Here is a 5683-nt window from a genome sequence, read left to right on the forward strand (position 1 = left end):
AACCTCTCCCTGAATTTTCCAGTACTGTCTCCCGCTCCTCGCCTGCTGCTGCCTCCTCAAACGCCCACACTTGCCTTAGACCTCCCCTTGCAAGTGCCCAGAATGGTTACTGGACAAGTTAAAGCTGGAACCTGACAGTAAACCAAAGTGCTTTGAATTAGTCTAGCTCCGATGGATCCTGCGATACCTGACCTGGACAATGTCTGTAACCCTTGTTATGTTATTATTCACTTTTAATTTTAAATCTTAACTTTGGTCGATACAAATATATTATAGAAAAGGCAGATGAAGTTAATAACTGTTTAATATAGAACAGAGTCAGACCATTACAAATAAATAGTTTTTTAAAAATGTGTGACTGCATTGTGAGTTATTTCTAGGTAAATACATCATAATATTTCATTTTATAGCACTTTGTAGACAAAATACTTAAAACCTACTAGCTGAAGAATGACTGAGTTCTGCACAACTTTTAATTTTTCCTTTCCAAACGTAAAAAATAACTGCAACAATAAAATGAGATATATCAATCATCCCAAGTTTTGAATTTCCAGAAGATGATGGCATCTTTGGGTCACATCCATTTCTGGCATTAATCACTCACCTTTACTGCAATAGTATTTTGATAGTTATCATCCCTCGGGAAAAGAAGTTCTTAATCCTATTGTTTGAACATTTGGGAGTACCTTCAAACACACTTCTAAGGCTTTTCTGCTTCAAATGAAGCATGATATCCCTATCATTTCATATAATCTGCTAGAAAAATTGCCACCAACTGACGTCACTGTTTACGTTTATAATCGACTCATTTATGAGCATTCAGTTCCTTATCAGACCTACGGCTAAATACAGATCTATACAACACAGTACCACACACTGAGGTCACCACAACTTTACGCCCAGCCCACAGAAGTACAAGGCAGATAATGCGCTACACATGCGAAACTCGAACTGTCTCTGCAATGTAAAAGTACATGGGGACTCTGAATAATGTATGAGGCATCTTTTTTAATAGCTCTTGTAAAACTGGTTTTGCCACATTTATTACTGCAAGTTAATATGTAATACACTACAGTACCGTGCAATAACAAGCTCCAGTAGGTTTATGTACTCAAAGCACCCTGCTCATGCTCGTTTCCCTCAGCTGTCCCATGGTGAATATGCATCCATCCTTGAAACATGTTTGTCTAATACACGGAGCCAATAATGCTTGCCTACCGAGCCTTCAGCGTCTCAATATAATCTTTCTGCAGGCTGCTTTGGGAAAATTATGAGTAGGCTGTTAATAACACTCTGACGCAGATAAATGTAACAGCTGCTATCATCAGGCTGACAGTAAATAAATGAAAAAGCACTAGAACATGCTTCAGAGTCAGTGAAACCAGTGACAAGAAAGGTCTACAGGACAAAGGTCAGGTATCTATAGTGTATTTACTTACCAGAACAGCTACGCCCATAAATAAAGACTACATAGGCCACCTTAGTTCTCATGGTGTCTCTAAGCTTAGTGCAAGCTCTAACCATACCCAAACAGGCAAAAATAAAAGTACTTATATGGGTGAACAGTGAATGCCACCAATGTCACTGAACGTAAAGAGGCCTATGTGGGCAAACTGATAGCTGGTTTGGTTGGTTGGTTGGTTGGTTTTAAAACCTTTGTGGGATAGAAGAGAGACCTGGAAGAGCAGTAAAGGTTGGTAGGAGACACTATACCACCCTCATACAGTGAAAGACTATGAGCGCTCAGCATTTGTAACAATTCCATTGATGTTTCCTGTTCAAACATCAGAAAACTTGCAGCAAGTCAGTGTTATGGAAAAAAAGGCAGAATTCCCAGCCTCTGTGTGCCAGCCACTTAGGATCTATCTCTTCTCTATAAAAAAGCTGCACCGTTGACAAACTGGAATGTATTTTCAGAGAATGAAATTACTTCCCTCATCAAAAGTATTCCTGATGAGCAATGGAGATCAATTGCTTGTGTGTATGAGTCTGGTGGTGTTTATTTCCAGTGCCATTTGGTTCTCAGACCAACTTTTTTTATCCCCTCTATAAAGTTTCACAAACAGGGAGGCCTTGCAGATGCACTGACGCGCCTCACCGAGCGCCACTCCTCCCTCACACACCACCAGCCTGGCTCCTGCTCAGCCTCCCTGTCCTGTTCTGAACCTCAGCACCACTTTAAAACCTGCCAGAAAGGAGTCAGCTACGGGAAACCTGCTCTGCTAAAAGAGTATTTTCTAACAACACACTTGCCCATTTTCTTTTGCTGGAATCGAAGCAGTAAGAGAACGGCATGTGCTAGGAGTATATAATTCCCCATGTAGTTCCAGGATGCAACCGTGATGAGTAAAGTGGTTGAAGTTTTGAATCAGTACTCTTTGGGATGAAAATTTTTTATAGCGTGGCTGTTTTAAGCACACCTGGGAAGGCAGGTAAAGGAAGATGGTAGAACAGGTTTCTATAGAAACTAATAACCTATGTACTTCCTTCCAAATTCCCTGCAGATTATTTAACCTATCCAAGTCTTCTTGACCTACCCACATTTAATCAGCACAGCTACGTAATGAATTTAATTGCCCATTAATTTGTCCTGAGGTATGGTACTAATGAGTAGCTGCCAAGATTTGTTTTGTATCAGCATTTAAGAGCTATGATTTGGTTAGCAACGTATTGCCTCTGAGGTTTTCTTTGTTCTAGTTCTTAACCATTCCCCCTGCTTTCCGAAACACTTCAAATTACTTTCCATAATATCCTTCATTTCACTGCCTGGAAAACCTGACAACTCACTGAAATACTCTCCATCGAGACTGGCTATGAGAAAGAGATCCCTAAAACATCAGCTTTGGGTTTTCTTCCCTAGTTTAGAAGGGAAGGCTTTTTCACTTGCCCATTATTTTTGTCCCTCCAAATCTGTCTTTTGACTACTAATTGTAAGCATTAAATGTTCCTTGCTGATGCTTTCTACAGAACACCAGGGTAAAAATAACACATCTGGACAAATTGGGTAATTCTGTAAGAGAAGCTAAAACCTCTTGATCTCCCCATACTTTTCCCTCCAGTTCCATCATAAAATTACAGACTTTTTAGCTCAAGGCGAATATATAGTAGTTTCACACGTGGCATTTTAGGGGAGTGGAAAATTCTCTTTCCTATCACAAAAACTAGTGAAAGTCAAAGCTACTAAAGGAAGGTCACGATCAGGTCAGATGCACGTGAACTGCAAGGACATCAGTCAGACCTTCTTCATCTAGAATCCACTTATGTGTGCATAGGACCAGCTGCTAAAACCAAGATTATTCGCCTTAGATCCACCAGATAGATAGCATTTAAATGCTTACCAGAAATATGAATGACACTCCTTTTTATCCCTTGTTTAAAAAACACAGATCATTTAGTACATTTAGTACAATGAGTAATTTATTACAAGATAAATATTACCATAATTTCTCTAAAAATTAAAGTTATTCCAAATTAGTAACTAAATATAAACATTTTCAAAAATAACATCTCTCATAGCAAATGTTTTTTATACAAAAAGATAATCAATAATTTACTACTTAGTGTGATAGACTCCCTGTACACCATGAAAATAAGCATTAACTTTGGTTTTCTGACATTGTAAGAAAATAATATTGTTTTCCTAGTAGATGTTACTTATGTATAAAAGCAGATACGCACGTTCAGTAGGAAACACAGAATTTTTGCTTGGTACAAGTTAATCAGCTGCCAGGAGTTGCTATAAAAAGAGCCCAGACTTGGTATAAAAGAGTCCAGAAAGTATTACTACATATCTTAAAAAAATGCCAAGACACATCCAGTCAGGAATTGGACTAGTTGCTTTTTGGTACAAATAACCCATTTGGTCACACCACATTGATGACTGTATAAGCAAATAGAGGGGCCACCAACTATGCAAAAGGGTCTCTTTTTCTCTTTTTAGGGTCAATCAATATTTTCTTCAGTTATTCTTTAAGTTGTATGAGTGATTCACAGTGAAAAGCAATGCAAGTTTTTGTTAAAAGGCAAACTCTAAAGAAAATTATGAGCCTTCTTTCATGGAGCAATTCGCTATCCATCCAAAGTGTCCACTTTTGCTACACTCTTTGCACATTAGAGAATATACAGCCTGCTTCATGAGGAGGTTCTGCTTGCCATATAAATCTCAGCTGATTAAAATCCATTTTTAATTGCTGTAATGCTAGCATCCTCTGGAAAAGGTTCTGGACTCACACTGAAAAACCCAAGAATTGGAAATACTACCTTTCTGATGAGCTCGTCATGACCCACACATCTGATTGCTGAAGCTACTTTCTTGCTCACAAAGTGGCAACAAAGGGGATTGTAATGAGTAAACCATGGACTGTGCAAGCTGGTTTTGGGACATAAAGATCAGTGACCACAATTGAGAAGCATACTGTGGTACAGATACTAATGTATGGTCGATTAATAGCTAAAACATCTAATACAGGTGAATACTCATGTTCAGAAAAGATGAAAAGGCCAAACTAAAACAAAAGATATTTTGATGTTTCTCACCCCTTGCTTACAGCCCTTTCTTTACCTAGTATTTTTAGAAATAGCACACAGATTGGAAAATGGATTTTGCTTTTATAATGGAACATAAAATAACAGGACTGTTTTGCTATTAAGAAACAATGATGTCTTTCTGGAAAATGAGAAAAAATTTTGAAAAGCTTAAATAGGTTCTGATGAATAGATGGCAATATTAGGAAGAAGTACGGAAATAAGAAAAGCCCCTTCTTAAGCCTCAAAGTAATACAAACCAGAGTGGAAATTCTTAAATGCACATTCTGGTTTCCTTCTGCCTTTGAACAATTTATTCTTTTATCTCACATAATTTTTTTAAGCCAACAGCAACTGTCTTCAGGCCTCTCATGAATTTGCTTTTTCTTAAAATGTAACTTGGTCATAGTTTTGAAACAAAAAGGTACATGCACATCCAGGGATCTGCAATCCATTCAGGACTGCTAAGGTAGAAAAGCTAAGACTTTGCTGTTAAAAAATGGATTTTGAAGGAGAATGGCTACCAAGAACCACATTTCATAAATTTTTTGGTGACTTCTAGTCAAGATTCGTTGGTAGGTCATTAAAAAAAAAAAAAAAAAAGAAAAAAAAAGAAAAAAACTTGCATAAAATTTTATATTAAAAGCTAAAAGGATAAAACAATATTTTCTTCATATTATATCTCCAATGAATATCCTTCAGGTAGACTTCCTGAACTACTACAAGTTTGCTTGGCAATAAATTATAAAAATATAAAGAAAGCCTGAACTATTAAGGCCATCACTAAGATAATAGCAGAGTGCTTGTCACTTCAGCAAAGATTATCTATCTTTTATCATGATGGAAAAATTGCACTTTGTTAACACAGCTTACAAAGACCATTCTTTTCTGCTAAAATTCTCCAATAGGAGATGCTGCATAAAAAAAGGACATGGTTGTTCATTGCCTGATATACAATCACCATCAGGTTTCTGTCATGTTAATTATTGAACATTTTCATTCATTACTACCAACAGCTGGCACAGAGGAGTGACCCACAGTTAACTGGCCTTACATATGGTTTTCCAGAGGACTGCAGAAAAGGAGAGCATTCTGGTAGACACAGGTGGGCTGAGTCTGCAATTCATGATACTTTGATGATGGACACTGCTTGAGAGTT

The sequence above is a fragment of the Platalea leucorodia genome, assembly GCF_965183815.1.
Source record: "Platalea leucorodia genome assembly, chromosome: 6".
NCBI lineage: Eukaryota > Metazoa > Chordata > Aves > Pelecaniformes > Threskiornithidae > Platalea > Platalea leucorodia.